Consider the following 20,554-nt stretch of genomic DNA (forward strand, 5'->3'; position numbering starts at 1 on the left):
AGGAGACTGGGAAATGCAGTTTTTAGTTGGGTGGCCATGAATTTCATTACTATGTAAAAAAGAGGAGAGAGAATGGAAACTGATGAAACAATTAGGAGCCTTACAGGTGAGTAAGTATGTATAACAATCACAATCAAATGGGGTTGCCAGAAGGTGTTGAGCAATATTATACTGCCCTGATAGAAGACTAGAATCTTCTAGAACAGAAGTTGACAAACTTTTTCCAAAAAAAGGGGGAAAAATAGTGAATAGTTTAAACTTTGCAGACCACATATGGTCTCTATCACAAATTCTTTCTTGTTTCTGTTAATAATACTTTATGGGAAATTCATTCTTAGCTCACAAGCTATACAAATTAGGTCTCATCGATGGCTGTAGTTTGCAGACTTCTGTTGTAGAACAAGCATGATGATGGCGTCTTGTACAGGAATATGTTCAGGAGTGGTGACCATGATGGGGAAGGGACTCCAGGTGAAATCCTGAGAGCAGTGACTGAAAGCATTTTAGCCTGGAGAAGCTCAAACTACTGAAGATGTGATCACTCTCTGCAGATGTCTGAAGGACATTCCAGTGGTTAGGAGAGTCCCCTGTTCTGTATGTGTCCAAAGGGAAGAATAAGAATGAGAGGAAAGCTCTGGAAGACAGACCATGGTAATGCATAAGGATGGACTTTTCATGATTACTCATCATTTATAGAAATCTATTGGCAGGCACCATTCTAAGCACTTTACATAATGGTCTTATTTTATTCCCAACAACCCCATCAGGGGGCTATAATTTTTGCCTCTTCAGATGAGAAACAGCAGCATAGGGAGATTATAAGGCATGCCTAAGGACACAAAGTATTACTAAGTAGTGGAGCCCTGACAAGCCCAGCTCTCTACTGCCTCCTTCTATGGAAGTTCAAATGATATATGTAAATAATTTGGCAATGCCAGGCACATAGTCAGTATTTGCTGTAGTAATAATAATTATAATTCCTAGGAAATACTATGTTCCTCATCATGGTGGTTTGTCTTAGTTTTTCATAGCTGCTACAATAAATGACTACAACCTTGGTGGCTTATATCAACATTTCTAGATTCAGAAATCTGGAATTATTTTCACTGGGCTGAGATCAAGGTGTTGGCAGGACCAGGTTCCCTCCAGAGACTTCAGGAAAGAATCCATTCCTTGCTTCTGACAGCTTCTGGTGCCTCCAGCAGTCCTTGGCTTGTGGTTGCATCTCTTCAGTGTTAGCCTCCATGGTCTTGTGGCCTTCTCTTCTGTCTTGTGCTCACCTCTTTTAAGGAAGCCTGTGGTTACACTTAGGGCCTTTGAGGCTAATACGGGATAATCTCTCCACGTCAAGACCATTAACCTAATCCTGTCTTTTTGTGTCATGTAAGATGATATTCACAGTTTGCAGGGATTAGGAAGTAGATTCTTGGGTGACCATAATCTAGCCTATATTTATGTATTTTTTAAAGTTTATTTTACTTATGTGAAAGGCAGAGTACAAAAAGAAAGAGATATCTTCCATCTGCTTGTTCACTCCCCAAATGTTTGCAACAGCCGGGGCTGGGCCAGGGTGAAGCCAGGAAACAGGAGCTTCTTCCTGGTCTTCCATGTGGGTGCAGAGGCCCAAGTGGGTGGCCCTCCACAGCTTTCCCAGGTCATTGGCAGGGAGCTAAGTTGGAAATGGAGCAGCCAGGAATTGAACCTATACTCATATGGGATGCCAGTGCTGCAGGCAGCAGCTTAACCTGCTATGCCTCAATGCTAGCCCTAGCCTATATTTACGCATAGACTGCTGACCATGTACTTTTTTTTCTTTTTGCTGTTAGTTAAAAAGCCTTATAGTATTCTATGATTTATTGGTCAATCATAACATCTGTGTGTGTGTATGTATGTTTTGGTAAAATAGAATGTATTTTGAACAAGGTATGAATTAGAAGTAAAACTTAAATTTTGAAGATAGCCACACTCTGACACTATTTATTGACTAATACATTCTCCTCCCCACTGATGTGAAATTCAGCTTTTATGAATTTGTTTCTCGATTTCACTTAGTTCTGTCAATCCATTTTGTAGGTTACTGCAATTGTGCTCTGCGGTTTTATTTTCTGTAGTATGAAAGTATATATTTCTAGCTGGTAAATTAAGTTCTCCTTTATTCTTCTTGTTCAGTTTTTCGGCCAACTGCTCTTCTACTGTTTTCTTTGTCATTGTGCATTTCAACTTAAAAAAAAAAATCCTTCATAGATTTAAACATGGTCTTGGGAAGAAGAGGGAACAGATGCTGTTGTCTGCCTGTAGTAGTGGCCCCCTCTCTCCCTACTGTCCCCTTTCTTTTTTAATGGTGATTTTACTCACCTGTGTCTTGTTTCCATTGTGATTTCTATTTTTTTGGTTCAAATCACATGGAAGTTTAATTCCATATATACGTTTCTGGAAGATAGATATAAATATAGATGATACAGATATACAGCTCCCTGTGAGGGAGCTTATATTCCGAGATCCCCAGTAGATGTCTGAAACCATTACGGTACAGAATCCTATATATACTGTTTTTGTCCTATGCATATTTGCACATACCTATGGTAAAATTTAATTTATAAACTAGGCACAGTAAGAGGTTACCAACAAAAATAAAATAGGAGAGTTACAACAATATACTGTGATAAAAGTTATGTGGGTGTCGCCTTTCCCTCTCACAATATCCTCCTGGACTGCATGTGGTAGTCCTTTTCCTTGTGGACCCTGGGTAACCGAAACTATAGGAAATAAAACTGTGGAATGAGGGGACTACTGTGTATGCACACTTGGTGCCTATATACACATATATATTCTTATCTTTCAGCAATTATAACAATTAAATGAAAGCATAACTATATTATCCATATCCACTTTTTTCTTTTTAATTTATTTACTTGAGGGGCAGAGAGAGAGAGAGAGCTCCCCTCTATGGGTTCACTCTCCAAATGCCTATAATGGCTAGGACTGGACTGGATGGAAACTGGCAGGCAGGAACTCAATACAGGTTTCCCAAATAGGTGGCAGGAACTCAATTACTTGGCCATCACCTGCTACCTCTCAGGAAGCTGCAGTCGGGATCTGGAGTCAGATATTGAACCCAGGCGGTCTGATATGGGATACAGGTGTCTTAACTGTTAGGCCAAATGGCTGTTCCATGTTATTGATTATTTTTATCATGTGTTTTATTGGATTCATTCCTCACTACATTTTCTTATATAAGTATCTTCCTTCTTGAATTCATTGTTCTGGCTTATTTTTTTTCCCTTAGCTAGAAGAGATCTTCAAGGAATCTTAAAACAGTACTTTTGGGGCCAGTGTTGTGGTGTAATGGGTTTAAACTGCCACCTGCAATACTCGCATCCCATATGGGCACTGGTTTGAGTCCTTGTTGCTCCACTTCTGATCCAGCTCCATGATAATGCACTTGGGAAAGCAGCGGAAGATGGCCCAAGTCCTTGGGCCTCTGTACCCAAGTGGGAAACCCAGATGAAGCTCCTGGTTCCCGGCTTCAGCCTGGCCCAGCCCTGGCCGTTGTGGCCAGTCAGGTAGTAAACCAGCTGATGGAAGATTCTCTCTCTTTAACAATGTCCTTCAAATATATAAAATAAATCTTAAAAAAATCTTTTTAAACATAAAGGGCATTTGAATGACATAATTACTTTGCCCTTGACCATCTCTGTTTTGTCATTGCATAAGGGAGAGATTACAGTTTGGCAGCTGCTAAGATTCCATTAAAATTCTTGAACACCAGTGCCAGTGTCTTTGAGCACCAGTGTTGCAGATGAGAAGAGTGAGGGCAGTCTGATTTTCTTTCCTTTTAGAATCTTGATTTCTCTCCCTTACTAGGAAGTCTAATTGTTTGTCTTCCTTCTAGAAGCACGCGTTTTCTCAGTCATCCAGCTGCCCGGCAAGGGAGATCATCTAAGGTCTAGAGTTGATCTCGAGCTCTGGAAAATTCTCTATCACTTTCCTGATTATTAAGTTTCCCCTTCACTATGGATGCTGTCTCCACCTGGAACACTTGCTAGACTAATGCTGGGCTAGTCCTGGATACTGGAATCTCTGTTACCCTATGTTTTATCTGATTATTTAAATCTCCTTTTCTTCCATTTGTATGTGAACTTTTACAAAGTATCACTTATTATTGTTTTTTCAATGAGGCATTCCAGATGGAGCTGGAAACCCCTGCCTTCTAGTCACATTAAGAACAAACCAGGCCGGCGCCGTGGCTCAATAGGCTAATCCTCCACCTTGCGGCGCCGGCACACCGGGTTCTAGTCCCGGTCGGGGCGCCGGATTCTGTCCCGGTTGCCCCTCTTCCAGGCCAGCTCTCTGCTATGGCCAGGGAGTGCAGTGGAGGATGGCCCAAGTGCTTGGGCCCTGCACCCCATGGGAGACCAGGAAAAGCACCTGGATCCTGGCTCCTGCCATCGGATCAGCGCGGTGCGCCGGCTGCAGCGGCGGCCATTGGAGGGTGAACCAACGGCAAAGGAAGACCTTTCTCTCTCTGTCTCTCTCTCTCACTGTCCACTCTGCCTATCAAAAATAAAAAAAAAAAAGAACAAACCGCCCATTTTCCAAACAAGTGGTGGAATGACCTTTAATTTACCTCTAGACTGATACACATGACCTTGGTCCCATCCTGATCATGTGAGCTTGGGGTTTTCCAGGGCCCCTTTCTGGAAGCGTATGCACTTACTTCTTAGGGGGTCTGTGCAGAATCATTGTCTTAGGGGCACTAATCAGCTTTTCCCCACCCATGCCCCGTCCACTTTGTGTCTCTGTAGTCTTCAAAATATCTGCCTTATCAGTGGCATCTTTCTTTGGTTCCAGCGTTGTCACTGATGTTTTGGTCGTGAAAATGGTTTTTAGAGGAGAAATGAAAGAGAGTAAATGTACAAGCCCACCTAAGTATTCTCCAAACTCCAAACTGAAAGCCCCAGCGTGGAAACAGTGAGGGAATTGACGCGTCAGTGGATGGCTGGACCCAGATGGCCTTCCAGCCCCATCTGACTCTGGGAGGCTTTTCTTTAAAGTCTAATGAGAAGTGTCTTTTATAAATAAGGCCTGAGAGTGAGGGCTTAGTTGAGTTAGAAAAACAGAATGAGGTGAGACGTCAATGGTGAGTCATGTTGAATCTGCGGAAGACACAGCAGGTGCAAGTGATTTAACACATCCAAAGTTGTGTGGCAGCAAAACACACTGCAGAGCCTTCTTCCAGAGGGCTAAGAGCTCTTCTGTTTGACGCTGAGAGGGTGGACCCAAGTCACCCTGGACTCCCTGACAGCCTGGCAGTGCTATGATTCTACCATGGTGCATGAGATTTCAGAAGCTCAGCAGCTAACTCCCATGGGTGGGGTGTTCTTGTGTTCACCCTGCCTGCCTCCCTCCCTTTCTGTTTTTAATGGGAAGAGAGACTGCTTTTCTCAGGAACATTTTCTCCAGATGTATGAGCCTGAATGGAGACCTGTACAGTTCTTCCCAAACACGCTGGACAGAATGGGGATGTCAGCAGCTCCCTCCCTGTGATCAGTTGCTGCGATGCCCTCCAGCTCCCCACCAAGTCCCCTGCCCCAGCACTGAGGGTGGGGGTGGGGGTGGGGGTGTGGGCAGACCTAGAGGGCAGTGACAGGCTCCCTGTGGCACATCTGCTTGCCTTGTCACCAAGCCTCCTGGGCTCAGGTCTGTGGTGGCTTTAGGAGAGCCAGCTCCACACTGTGTGGCTGGTGACATTTCCAGCTGCCAGTGCCTAGCCAATCAGTGACAAGTCTAGCTAGCTGGGGCAATGACACATGAAATATGAGAATTTTCTGCTAAAGAGCCCTGGGAGGGGGGAGGAAGGGAGTGTGTGTGGCTTCGAGGTGGCCTGTGAAGATGTGAGGAGGTGAGGGAGGCAGTGCAGTGGCTTCAGGGGTTTGCCTGGCAGCACTAGGCAAGGGAAGCAGGGGGCACTGAGGCCCAGGGAGTGACCATAGGGACAACCTGGTGGCCTGAGGTAAGCCCTGTCTGGTGGTGGTGCTGCTGCTACCTGGCAGGGGCGGGAAGAAGTAGACAGCACCATTCTGAAGCTTTGAGCTGGAAAAGAAATTGCAAAAGGCATTTGCCTGCCTCTCAAACATGAGTACAGTCAGGAGTTTTGTTTCTTTTCAGTGCTACCTCTTTAGAAGTCAAAACAAAACTGGATTAACACCAGCTGAGTGGCAGAAGTGCTTGGCAAATCAGTTTTTTTTTTTTTTTAATTTAGGCTGGGGGCTATTTATCCCCTACCCTGTTTTTCTACTTCCATGCTCAACCTCGCCTTTAAAAACACATAAAAAGCAAAACTAACAACCACAGAAACTCATGAACAAAACCCTGAAGAAGGGCCCAAGTCTGAATCTCAAAACTTTATGGTTCAAGTGGTAGTTTTGATTCCAGATTCTGGTAGGAAGACATGATGTCTTGGAACAGGATCTGGTCCTTTTCAGAAGTATGCCAGATCCATTTTCTGGGTGAGCACAGACCCTGAACTGCAGGGCAGGGTGAGGAGCATCCTGTAGTGAGCTCTGGGTGGCACACGCCCCTGCTTCCTTCAGCTGCTGTTGCAGGCTTCCTGGCTCTTTATCAGCAGGTGGGGGCTGGCGGGGATGACACCCATACTGACGAGAGTCCTGCATGGTCCGACCCCTGAACATGTGTGTTTGGAAGCCGAGGATCACTGTGTTTACATAACATGCCGATTCATCACTGGGAAGCTCTTCACTGCAGTAAATATGCATGCTTGGTTTAATGCTTTCTGCTTGCTTTTCTCTTTCTCCATATATATATACGTATATATATACATATACATACACACACACATATATATAGTCTATGTGTGTGTGTATATATATATATATAATACACATATCTGCAATGTTTTAGAGGAACCAATAAATGTGCGGCTTTGGGCAAGGGGCTGGCTGCCTGAGCTGGGGGTGACAGCTCTCCAAAAGTGATAATTGGTGTACTGTGTCTTTAAAAGGTTAAAACCCCTTTTCAAAAAGGGTCCGGACTCCTAGTGGAAAAGACAAGGAGGCATGGGTTGGCTCCGGATTCGGAAAACAGCTGCTGATTAGATTCTGTGTCTGCGGGCGGAATTTATTCCGTGTTTTTCAGCAGCAGGAATTCAAGAGGGATGCTTCTGTTTGGGTTTCTGATCGTGATTTATATTTATTCAGAGGAATAACAGAGGTGGATCTGTTCCCGGCGCGAGCATGCTCACAACCAGCCGACGCTCCCATTATCCAACTGCCTAGTTCGGTGCTTCCACGTCCATGGCTAGTCCGTGTGCATCTGTGTGTACACAAATACGCATGCATGCCTGGATGGACACACGTATACACGGGTTATTTTTTAAGGACAGTCCTCTCAATAAGGTCTTTACCCCTTACTCGAAACAGGTGTTCACGAACAAAATGCACAAAATCCCGACTGACCGGAATAACTCATGAAGAAGGGGCTGGATCCGTGGGTCAGAGAACACAGGACCAGTGTGCCACCCCAAGGCCGAAGGTAGGGGACTCTGGGTTTCTATTCGGCGGCGGATGGATGCCTCGTGCTTGGTTTTACCGCTTGTGTTTTTGCCCGCGGCTGCCACTGGGAAGTGGAAGGACAAGCTGCGATTCCATTTTGTCGCTGCATTTCTTAGGTCAGGTGTCCGGAGGCCGCGGGCAGGGGCCGGCCGGGTGGGCGGCTAGGGCGCTCGGTGGGCTGAGCGCGCGGCCCAGCCTGGTGCTGGGGGAGCGGCGTGAGCCTTGAGTGACCCCCGCGTGTCAATCAGCAGCAGCAGCAGCAGCAGCGGCGGCGGCGGCAGCAGCAGCGAGGCTGTAACCCTGTGCGCGCCGCGCGCCCCTGCGCTCCTCTGTGCTCGCTCCTGCGCTCTCTCGTGCTCACTAGCTGACCGGCGGGGCTGGGTTTGGCAGCGGTGGCAGCAACAGCCGCTCTCTGGCCACTGGGCTCCAGAGCTCCCGAGACGCGGGGGGCAGAGTTGTGTGTCCCCTGCAGCACCTGCCTCGGCTCCTGTTGCCCTGGCTGCTGCTCCTGGATGGTTCTGGCCGGGTCGAGGGGTCTGCGTGGCCTGCTTGGTTGAGAATGGGATTCAGAGGATGCTGGGTGCTAAGGCAGAAGGGAGAGCTCTCTGTTTCCACTGCATCCGGGGACCCTTAATACGTTCCTAAAGCAAAACCTACCCCCCAGCCCTAATGCAACACAAACTCCAATTCTGTTGGGGCTTTTTACCTGGCTGCTAACAGGGAGGGTAACCACCCCCTTCCAGGTTCTGCCCCACACTTTACTGTATTTTAAAATGGAAATGCTGATAGTGCCCACAGCCCCTGATGAGGCTGTCCAGGCTGCCTGAGGACTTGTGTGTGGTGGACAAGCCCAACCTGGGTGGGTTGCACAGAAGGGCCGTGTAGAGGGACTCTGATTTCCTCTGAGGTGGTTAGCTTGGTTTACCTTGCTGATCAGGGCTACTGTGGCTTGGTCCTGTCTTGAACTTTGGGGACAGTGGTGGCAGGCAGAGGGTCTGCAGGTCTGGTCAGTAGCCCTTGGCTGTGCAGGTGGAGTACCATGTGCCCAACAGGCACATCTGCAGCTTGGGCTAGTACGGCTTATGGTTGTGGTGGAGGGGCATGAAGTGCGAGCTGAATGAATGTTGGTGGAATCGTTGGCCTGATCATGTTTGTGTGGTTATGTAACACCACTAACCATCCATCAGCCCCTGGCCCAGCAACAGCCTGCTCTGCTACCGTTGTTTAAGATGTTTTTCTGTAATCATGTGTGTGCTGGGTGCAGGAGACAGTGAGGACAGGGAGGAACAATTGGACACCTTGGGTGTTGTTCAGATTCAAGGGCCAAGATTGTGTGTCCCACTGAGGCTAGCAGTGGATCTGAAGACCCTGTACCTCTCTCTCAGCAGTGATTGCTTGTCTGAACTTGTATTTGGTGATCTGGTTCCTCTGGGAACTTAGAGAAGGTTAGAATCCCCTTTGCAGGGTCTTCCAGTTTCCTAGCTGAATGCAGAAAATGAATCCCAAGTCCAGGGGGGCTGCCCGGGTCCCAGCTGTTCTCTTGCTTCCTGCCCAGTGGCCAGGGTGAAGTCCCTGTCCCACCAGGGTGTCAGTATTGCTCTGGGCTCAGGCTCTCCTGTGGGACTGAAGAGCAGACTGAGATGCTGGCCGAGCTTTTGACATCTGCTCTTTAAAGCTGTGAAGACTTGCACAGGCCAGTAGCTCTATACATCCTTGGATTAAAAAACCTGTGTGTGGTTTTTTATTTTTTCATTTTTGCAAGGAATGAGACCAGCTGTCCCACTGAGATGGCAGGCAGGAGGAGAGGCAATGTGTGATTACTCTGTTTGTCCTTCCTCCCCACTCTGTCTAGTTAAGGCTCCCACAGGACACCAAATTGCTAACACCAGGCCACCTGTCACACCCTTAGTGTCTCAGCCTAGGTTGTTGTTGACTTGGTGACAAAGTCCGGCCCCTCAGGGCTGCTGTCTTTTAGCCCTGAATATCCCGGTGCATTTGTTTTAAGGGCTCACTACTAAAGCGTACTCTGTGGAGGTGGATCAAGACGTGCTCGGCTGACTGGTACTATTGTGGCGCTGTCTCTGCCCATTGTGTCTCAGCGGCAGCTGCCCTCTTTGGAGTGGAAGAGTGTGTGCTGCCTAGGAATCCTTGCCAAGTGAGCTATCGAAGCATTTAGTGTATGAAAGGGACAGGCGAGGAGAAGATGCATTTAGTCTGAAGTCCTGGCAGGTTCCAGGACCTGACTTGATGGAAGATAACGTTAAGAAAGCTGTGTGACAACTGGATAGCTTTCAACTTGTCTCTCACTTCCTGCACTCTGAGTTCCCTGGTGTCTTTCAAATTCTTTTCCACCTTCCATGCTGCCTATCAAGGAGGCCCTGAAAAGGCTGCTGTTCCTTGCCCTTCCTGGGGAGTCACAACATATTAACAAATCTGCGTTTGTACTGGGCAGGCAGAACGTGGAAAAGGGGCTGTAGGAATGGGCAGCAGTGGCATTCCAGGCCAGACTTGGCCAAAACCTTGACCGGGTTTTACTCTTCATTGATAGAGTGCAAGATCTTGAGAAGACAATGAGATAGGTTCAAAAGTCACATGTGCTCTATAGCTGTTGTGTGTAAGGAGACAGCCACTTTAATGTAAAACCAACACTTAAACAATTTCATTTAGGATGTTGAGATCTAAATGGGAAACCAACAGAGGCCCAAGGGCCATGAGCTATATTCATCACTGGAGGGGTTTCAGAGCCTCTTTTCAGGACTTCACATTTACCTAGAATTCTAAGAGGCTTGGTTGTTACTTAGCCAAATGCACTTTGCAAATTGGAAGAGATCAACAAAGTGCTCTAAAGGGTTCTGTACGTTCTTTTATTAAGCATCAGTAAGAAGTAATAGTAATGTGAAAAAGAGGAAAACCAAATAAAATTAAGATAAAATTTAAAAGGCATAAGAATTCAGAGCATGGGATTCCAAAACTATTTAATGTAGCTATTCAGTGTAAGCAGTTCAGTGAAATATCATATATTTTGATGGGTCTTGAGGACTCTGTTTTGTAACCTGGTACCCAATGCTTATGATGACACATGTATATCAGAACAGTTTAAAAACAAAAGGCAGAGGATGTTTAAAATACACTAAGGAGATATAATAAACATGGTTAACAAAGATGAACCAAAAAATATATACGGAAAATATAAAATCCAAGTGAGATCTGTAGACTAGTTAAGTATATTGTCCCAAGAGTAATGTCCTGGTTTTGATAATGCACTAGAGTAATATAAGATGCCACTATTTGGGGAGGCTGGGAAATGGGTACATGGGACCTCTCTGTACTACTGTTGTAACTTCTTGTGAATCTATAAATAACTTAAAATAAATGTTTTAATTTAAAAGACCAGTTTAAATGACATATGTGTATCCAATGTAAGAAGGCCTGCAAGTGTCATCCCAAATTTAACATAATGTTTAGAGGAAAAGCCACAGCTGTCCAGGATGGCAGAACCCTCATTGTTTCTGAACAACCATGGAAGAATAAAATTAAAAAGTAAGTTTATCTTGGTGCAAAAAAGAATGAACTCTGCAAACTATTTTCCTAATACCTGTTTTCCATGGACTGTTTAAAGACCCCCTTGTACAGATCAAAACTATAATACAACTGTAATGCCCTCATGTCGAAATGAATGGGGAACTTTCTCATCTTTGCTGAAATTTAGCAAGGCCTCATTATGCTGTTATTAATAGCAGTTATGTTCTAGCAGTTACTGCTACTGAAAATACTAAGAAGGGAGCATGTGATGCTCAGCCTGTCCTGTGTGACTAGGGGACATGTGCTCCAACTTGATGACTTTAACACTGGGGTTGGAAGAGGCCTGATGGTAGAGAAGACCAAATAGGAGAGGTGGGTCCTAGTGGCATAGGGAATATGGACTTACCATTACCACTGTGTTGTTCTGTCCAAAAAAACGAATTCAAGATGTTCTGACCACATCTTCTTGCTAGGAGGTGGTATTTTCTCAGTTCAGTCATTGTGCTTGACCGTGAGAGAACGTCTGAGTTACATGAGCAATGCTCAACTTGGCTTGACCCTTTGCCGGTTTGCTCGGTTACAATTTGCTCTCAAACAAAGGCAATGGGGAACACAAAAGTAGAGGAAAATGAAGACTGACGCTTTTGAAAGACTATTTTAAAAAAATTCAATACATATGTGGAAAATGTGAAGACCTAATTAAAAGTAACAGAACAGTAATGCTTGGTTTCTACATGCATGCAACTTCATTGTTTGGGGAACATATTTGAAGAAATTCTTAAACTTGCTAAGAGAAACTGTCTATAACAGGTCATTGCATCTAATCAGAAGCAAGTCATTGCTCCTAGTTGGAAGTAACTCAGAACTTTCCAAAGATTCCACATATATAAGCAAGGGGGTAGTGTGGTATGTTGTAATAAGTTGGGAGCTTGGAGGGCAGAGGAGATGGAGGTTAGCCATGGGAAGTGACTGAGCACTCTCTAGAGAGCTGCCCTGTTGAGTGTCAGAGCTGAAACATGTGCTTGGGAGGCAAGATGGTGGGGGTGGGTTGTTCTGATGAGAACCATGAGTGCACGAGTGACTCCTCTCCTCATTCCCATGCATTATGAAATGGCAGGTGCAGCTGGCATCTGGGGGCAGGGAAAGAAGGGGGGAGCTTTACTGTACATCTAGATGCACAGTTGGGATGGTCTGAGAACGTGCCAGAATTTAGAGAGCAATGCCATGGAGTAGCATAAGGAAGTTAGATTTAGGAATTTTAGGACCTCTCGGAATATCTTTGAATCCTTGAAGCAGGGTTTAGGATCAGTTTTAGAAAAATGAGTCATGTGGCCGGCGCCATGGCTCAATAGGCTAATCCTCCGCCTAGTGGCGCCAGCACACCAGGTTCTAGTCCCGGTCGGGGCGCTGGATTCTGTCCCGGTTGCCCCTCTTCCAGGCCAGCTCTCTGCTGTGGCCCGGGAGTGCAGTGGAGGATGGCCAAAGTGCCTGGGCCCTGCACCCCATGGGAGACCAGGAGAAGCACCTGGCTCCTGGCTTTGGATCAGCGCCGTCAGTGCCGTGCGCCAGCTGCAGCGTGCCGGCCACAGCAGCCATTGGAGGGTGAACCAATGGCAAAGGAAGACCTTTCTCTCTGTCTGTCTCTCTCTCACTGTCTACTCTGCCTGTAAAAAAAAAAAAGAAAAATGAGTCATGTATTCATGTATGCTTAGCTGGGATCCAGAGAAAAACTGATGAATGATAGAAAAAGTTGGAAAAACTAAACACAGCACTATCAATACACAATAGGCTCTGTAGAATTGTTGTCCCCAGTTTAATCTATTGAGTCATTCACTGGACTCCCAAGCTAGGCATTCGATGCTGAAGCTGTTTGAAGATCAGTAGAGCTCTAATAAAAATGAAGACTTAATTTCAACAGAAGGATTTTGAAAACCTCCTCAATCAAGATTTAATACAGGCCAGTGCCGCAGTTCGATAGGCTAATCCTCCACCTAGCGGCGCCGGCACACCGGGTTCTAGTCCCGGTTGGGGTGCCGGATTCTGTCCCGGTTGCCCCTCTTCCAGGCCAGCTCTCTGCTGTGGCCCAGGAGTGCAGTGGAGGATGGCCCAAGTGCTTGGGTCCTGCACCCGCATGGGAGACCAGGAGAAGCACCTGGCTCCTGCCTTTGGATCATCGCGGTGCGCCGGCCGCAGCGCGCCGGCCCTGGCGGCCATTGGAGGGTGAACCAACGGCAAAAGGAAGACCTTTCTCTCTGTCTCTCTCTCTCCCTGTCCACTCTGCCTGTCAAAAAAAAAAAAAAAAAGATTTAATTCAGTAGACCCTTGACATTCTCCATGAATACACCTCAAGCCCTTGCCAAGTCTCCAAATTTGCAAATGCAGAACTCTGTGCACAGGCTCTTGACTTCCTTCTGAATCAGGTTTCAACCCAGAGAGGAGTGGTTCCTGTGATGATTCACAGGACACCAATTACTTGCCTTTTCAACTTGCACTCAAGGAAATAAAGTTTCTCTCATTTCTAGAGTTTCTGTTTCCTTGGTAGTGTCTTGGGAGGGGGATGCTGGGCCTTCGAGAAGACTCCCTTTCTAACTAAGTGATTCCTGTGACACAGCTACTGGGGGTTGTTCACAAATAACTGAAAAAGTGAACATTGAGTCTACAAATGCCAAACATCTGCTGGAGTTGCTAAAAAAAAAAAAAAAAAAACTGCACGTGTGTGCAGTCTTCCAACCTCCCCCAACTCCCTGCTCCTCAATATATACTTAAAGCACCGTTCAAAACTTCCCCTGACTGTCAGCAAATCTTGATGAGGGGAAATCGGGCATTGCACAGCTGAAGCGTGTGGTGAAGAACTTAAAATGAGAGCATCACTATTGAAATCCAAGTGAGAGAAACAGAATATAGTCATTTGCTCTATGCCCTCATTTTATAGATTTCAAAATATGCGAAGATTCCAGGAGATTTAAAAAAAAAAGTGCCTGCCACTATGATTATGATTGTATTAAAGGAAGGAACCAGAGCACAATGTACTCTGGAGGCTGGACTTTGCTGTGCTTCACTGGAGAGGTTCCTGCCAGAATGGTCGTGGAGTGGTTCAGGGAGAAGCTCAGAATTTTAAGTGGGCTGAAGGGCAGCAGCAGTTTCAGTTGAGGAGGTCCGCTTTGCCCAGCGACTAGAAAAGATACCGTCAGAGCCACAGCAAGTTGACATGAGAGTTTCTTATTAAATGTTTCTTTCTGACCCTCTTTTAAAATGACCTTAATGAAAATAGCCACTAGATGCAATAAATACAAATTAAATAAATAAAAGGTATAAATAAATTAAATAAATAAAAGGTATAAGTAGATCCTCTGAAAAACTGTATGTAAAGGCCTAAAGAGTAATGGGAGGGCCAGCACTCAAGAACCTACCAGTTAATTAGAGGAAAGGACGCTCTTCTTACCTTTGCAGTGCCCTGTGTACCTGCCTTCCATCTATCCCATCCCTGCCTTCTCAGAGATGACCTTTTCCTAGCCATTTGCAGGCCTTTTCCCCAAGCTCTTCCTTATTGTCTTCCTCTCTTGTATCTGTAGCCTTAAACTCTGTCTTGTTGAGTTGTGCAAGTTTGTGAGCCTCGTATAAACAGATTCATGCTGTTTGCATTCTCTTGTTCTTACACTCACATTAGTCCATGCACACCAATAAGGCTGCACTGGTTGAGGAAAAATTGAAATAGTTGCCCGTCAGCTGATAAGTTGCTGGGCCTCTGATGCTTCCTGAGGGTACCTCTCCAAGTCTTTCCTCTACACTCCTAAAAGGATTACACCCGGCACAGCTGAGGGTCCTGGGCCCCAACTCTGGCACCATGCCTGGGATCCTTGCTGACCAGACGGTCCCTGACCAACTGAATTTTAGTTGTTTCACTCCTGGACTTGTTCATGTTGTTGAATATAGCTAAATTTTTCCATTATGCTGAACTATAGGAGTCCATTGAATGAATATATTGCTGCTTATATACCTGTTCTATTATTAACGAACATTTAGCTTATTTCCAGTTTTTTACTATTAGCAATAGTGCTGCTGCAAACATTTTTGTTCAAGTTCCCTGCTGAGCAAGTGTGTAAGTTTACTTGGGGAATATGCATAGTAGTAGAATTAGTGATCACAGACTATGAGCATTTTCAATGCTCCTAGAATAGTTCAAAATCCATTTTCATTAGGTTATGTGAATTTTACTGCAATGAAACATTTATTTCCAATGTGTTTAACAAATTTATATACCCAGCCGCAATGTATAGTTGTTCCCATTGCTCCGGATCCTTGTTAACCCTTTTTGTTTTGTAGGGCAGTATCAGACATTTTCTGCCAGTTCCTGGGTGTGGGATAGTATTATATCTGGTTTTAAAGTATATACATATATGTGATTACTTTAGAGGTTGAGCATCTTTTCATATGCTATTGGCTTTGAGGTTTCTTTATGTATTTCTTTCTTTTTTTTGTGAAGTGCCTCTTCAAGTCTTTTGTTTAAAAAGTGACTAGTTTATATTGTTCTTATTTATTTGTAGAAGTTCTTAATATATGTTTGAGACTATTTTCAGTGTTACAAGTATCTGCTTCTGATTTGTAGTATTTTTCACAATTCTTAAAAGTGTCTTTAGAATAATGGAAATCCTTGATTTTAATTAAATTATGATGTATCATTCTTTTCTTGATCATTGAACATTTTTTGTCTTTAAGGACATTTTTAAGGATTATATGTCTCTTGTATTCAAAAATGTTAACTTTGTCTTTTATGGTCAAAATTTTTCTCTGAGAATGATTCCCTGTTCTCTCTGGATTTGATGTTCTTTATAAGTATGAGGGACTACCCTTTTTCTGAAATTTTTAGAGAGTTTTATATATTTTTAAATGATAAATAGAACTTCTTAAAATAGTGTTTCTACATTTATTTAAAGGATTTATTAATTTTTTTCTTCATTTAATTTGTTAACATCTGGTAAACTGATTTTCCAAGGTTAGATTAATCTTGATTTCATTAAAAAAAAAAACCTTTACTTGGTCATAATGGGTTCACTTTGTATATATTGTTATATTTGTTTTGCTAATATTTTGTTTGAAAGTTTTATGTTTATGTTGGTGAATGTGTTGAACTGTACTTTTTACTTTTCATGTTATTCTTTGTGAGACTGGGTTTCTTCTTTTTTTAAAAAGATTTATTTATTTTACTTGAAAGAGTTACACAGAGAGAGAAGGAGAGGCAGAAAGAGAGAGGTCTTCCATCTGCTGGTTCACTCCCCAATTGGTTGCAATGGTCAGAGCTGCGCCGATCCGAAGCTAGGAGCCAGGAGCTTCTTCTGGGTCTCCCACGTGGGTGTAGGGACCCAAGGATTTGGGCCATCTTCTACTGCTTTCCTAGGCCATAGCAGAGAGCTGGATTGGAAATGTAGCACCCGGGTCTCGAATCGGCGCCCATATGCGCCGATGTGAATATGGAATGCCGGCACTGCAGGCGGTGGCTTTACCCACTATGCCACAGCACTGGCCCCCAGGCTGGATTTCTAACATGGGTTGTAGACTGTTTCCTATTAGAGAGTTTATGTATGCTTGGAGTTCTCTCCTCACTGAAGATTTTTAACCTCTTGTTCAATTTCTTCAATAGCTAGTTGGTATTCAAATTAAAGATTTTTTCTTGAAGTAATCTTGGTAACTTTTTCCCCCCCCAAAAATTTGTCTGTTTTATTTGAGTTTTCAAATTTTTCACCATGAAGTTATATAGCATCTGGGGTATGCCCCTTTCTGTTTGTTCTAATACTCTGCCTTTTTGTTGGATAGTCATCTCAGAATTTTTTAAGTGTTATTGATCTTTTAAAGAACTGGTTGTTGACTATGTAGTCTTCTCTTTCTTCTTCTTAAAGGATTTATATATTCATTTGAAAGGCAGAGAGAGAGAGAGAGAGACAGACAGACATATCTTCCATCCATTGATTCATTCTCAAAATGGCCGTAACAGCCAAGGTTAGGCCAGATTGAAGCCAGGTGCCAGGACAGGGGCCAGGAATTTCATCTGGTCTCCCATGTAGGTGGCAGGAGCCCAAGCACATTAGCAAGGAGCATGATATGAAGTAGAGCAGCAGGGGCTTGAACCAGGTTCCATACTGGATGCCAATATTGCAGATGATGGCTTAACCTGCTGAGTCACACCCATTGATGGTGTTATTAGCACTGCCATGTACACAGGTTCCTCTCAGGCTAAGAGAGAAGACTAGGGGGTGCTGGTGGGTGGAGTATGAATATTTTAAGCCAATAAGAGCCTTACAGACTCGTGGTGAGTGAATTGAATAGATAACAGTTTAACCTTTATATGAAGAAGTACATTGAGCTAGGGCACTGTGGCACAGCAGGTTAAATCCTTGGCCTGCAGCACTGGCATCCCATATGGGCGCCAGTTTGAGTCCTGGATGCTGTACTTCCAATCCATCTCTCTTCTATGGTCTGGAAAAGCAGTAGAAGATGGCCCAAATCCTTGGGCCCCTGCACCCATGTGGGAGACCCAGAAGAGGCTCCTGGCTCTTTGTTTTAAATCAGCTCAGTTCTGGCCATTGTGGCCATTTGGGGAGTGAACTAGCAGATGGACAACTTCTCTCTCTCTGGCTCTCTCTCTCTCTCTCTCTGGCTCTATCTCTCTCTGTAACTCTGTCTTTAAAATAAATAAAATAAATCTTTTATTAAAAAAAGAGTACATGATCTACTAGAGAACGAATTCTTTTTTCTTGTTGATGTGGGAGAGCTGATGGCTCCTTGGCTGGTTTTCAGTCCCACGACTTGGCTGTCCTGCTTGAGCAGAATGTTCCTCCTGGGTACAGCTGTGCAACTTTTCCCCAAACCCAGAATCGAGTGGGTCGGGGTTAGAGCTGCTATCACTCCTCTTCCACTTGCTGGATGCCCAGGTCACTCCTCTTTTCTCTTCTAGGTACCTGCTTCTTCCCCACGTGGGGACGAAGCTCTACATTCACGCTACCCTTCAGTCTTAGTTTGTCACAAATTACAGGCTTTGCTACCTGGGGACCAACTCTTTCCTGGAAAATGTGAAAGCATCCCGTTCTCCAAGACTGTCTCTTTCAACTTCCAGCAAACAGGACTGGGATGGCAGCTGGCATTCCCTGCCCCCTCACCTCTAGTGCCCATGTGTCTGGGTTGCACTTGACTGAACTCAACTCTCGTACCTCTGTGTCTTGGCAAGAGACTTTATAGTTCCTTTTGTCCAAGGAGGCCCCGACTGATGACTTTCATGTGGTTTATTCCCAGGTAGGAGGATCCTGTGGCTTACTTCCAGGTATAACTTCTGAGCAAGGGGCCATTGAGTCAGCATTGTCCCCTTCCCTTCCTATGAGCCTCCTATTGATGGGGCACAACAGATGGACATCCTGGCTGCCATGGCCTCCTGCAGGCTCAGGGAAGGAACTGTGCCAGTCTCATGTTCTGCCCTGCTGCTTCTTTGCCCTGTTAATGTCTCTGTTCACTTCTTATCCAGAAAGGGTAGAGAAGTACCTGATGTGAGTCCATTCAGGCACTGGTTGGGTGAAAGGTTCTTTTTACCCTCTTTCCCTCCCTCCTTCCCAGGGTTGAATATGGTTAGAGCTGACCTTGCTGTGACCTCAGAGTCACTGACTTGCTTTCCTTGCTCTCTCTACCTCCCTCTCTACCCCCACTCCTTCCCTCTACCCCCAAATGTCTTGGAAAGAGCAATTCTAGGATTGTAGGGAGGGAACATTTTTTTCCCCCTTTGGGAAGAGACCAGTGACCTCCCTCACTTCCAAGGCCAAATAATTCTTAGAAAGGCGCTTCCTCTTCTTCTTTCTTTTTGTCCTAATACATGCATGCTTTCTGCCTGAGAGGCAGAAGTCACAGAGGGGCCCAGCGAGAGCAAAATAGGGTTGCCAGCTTCCTCTGTGGGTGTCTGGCCAGTTTTGCCAAACAGCTGCCCTCCTAAAGTAGGCTGAGCACAAGTCTGATCATGCCCACTAATGTGTAGTGGCAGGGCTGGACATGTTTGCAGCTCAGGGGCCTGTCACCTTGCCTTGGCTTGGGAAAGGAGATGGTAGACATTGAGGAGCAAGAAAGAGAAGGAGGAAGGAAGCATAGGAAGAAATGCAAGAGTACAGGTAGGTGTTGTGGTGCAGCAGATTATGCTGCTTCTTGGGACACCTGCATTCTATATCGGAGTGCCTGTGTTGAAGTCTTATGTCTGCTTCTGATTCCAGCTTCCTGCTAGTTCCAGGCTCAAGACTGATGTCTGGCTTAGTCCTGGCTGTTGCAGGCATTTGAGAAGTGAACCAGCAGATGGTAGATCTCAGTTTCTCTCTCTCTCTCTCTCTCTCTCTCTCTCTCTCTCTCTCTCTTTAAAATAAATAAAACTAAGTCACTAAGCTCCATATAGGTCTCCCACATGAGTGGTAGGAGCCGTCTTCCACTGCTTTCCCAGCCACATGAACAGAAGTAGAGGAATTGTGACTTCGACTGGTGCTCTGACATGGGATGCTGGTATCACACGCAGTGATTTAACACACTATGTCACAATGCCAGGCCTCAATAAACATTAAAACAAAAGAAAGGAAAGGAGGAAGAAAAGGAAGACACAGGGAAGAAAGGAAAGAATGAGGGAGGGAGGGAGAAAGAGAGAGAGAGAGAGAGAGAGAGAGAGAGAGAGAATGAATTAAAGGAAGGAGGGCATTCCCAACTCTGACTCTTGGCCTAACTCTGAAATCTCAGCTGGGGCTGTAAGACCTCAAGTCTCTTTAAAAATTTTTCTTTTAATTGAAGGTAATTTGTATCTTACAGAATTCATCTCTCTAAGGGTATAATTCAGTGAGTTTTGACAAATGTCTGCAGCTGTGTTGCCACCACCATAATCAGAATGCAGAGCTTGTCTGTCAACCTCTGGAAGTGCCCACATGCTCCATTGCACTTATTCTCTCCTCCTCCATCCTTTTGGCAACCACTGATCTGTCTTTGAACCTAGAGCTTTGCTTTTCCTGGAATTCCATATAGACAGAGTCATAAAATCACAACTATCTTTGTTTCTGACTTTGTTAATTCACAGGTAGGGAATGTCTGGCCCACAGGTTCTATAAGGCCCACAAAATCATTTGGTCTGGCCCCACCAAGGCAACCACAGGTGGGACTTGAAATTCAATACATCTATAGCAGGCTTATTTTTAAGTTTGATTATGCTGTATGCCCCATGAGTGATTTTGTAAATATTCAGAGAGCCCTTGGCAGAATAAAAATTCCCCACCTGTGAATGCTTTTGAGATTGGTCCATGTTGTGTCCCCAGCAGTTCATCCTTTGCATTCTGAATAGCATTCTATTGTGTGGATATATAGATTGGGCATCTCTAAGATGAAAATTCACAACCTAAAATGCTCCAAACTCTGAAACTCTCTGAGTGTCAACACGATGCCCTGAGTAGAAAATTCCACGT

General features: G+C 44.9%; 1 protein-coding gene across 7 annotated transcripts in view; it reads left to right on the forward strand.

Annotated features, from left to right (window-relative positions):
- HIVEP3 (HIVEP zinc finger 3) overlaps window positions 1–20,554 on the forward strand; it is a 490,847-nt gene that overhangs the window by 103,570 nt on the left and 366,723 nt on the right. For all 7 annotated transcript variants that reach the window (XM_070078655.1, XM_070078658.1, XM_070078653.1 and 4 more), the window contains one exon: window positions 7,440–7,551. The gene's annotated coding sequence lies outside the window, so the exon portion shown is untranslated. The remainder of the gene's footprint in view (window positions 1–7,439; window positions 7,552–20,554) is intronic.

Source organism: Oryctolagus cuniculus, chromosome 7 (assembly GCF_964237555.1).
Source record: "Oryctolagus cuniculus chromosome 7, mOryCun1.1, whole genome shotgun sequence".
In the NCBI taxonomy this organism is placed as follows: domain Eukaryota; kingdom Metazoa; phylum Chordata; class Mammalia; order Lagomorpha; family Leporidae; genus Oryctolagus; species Oryctolagus cuniculus.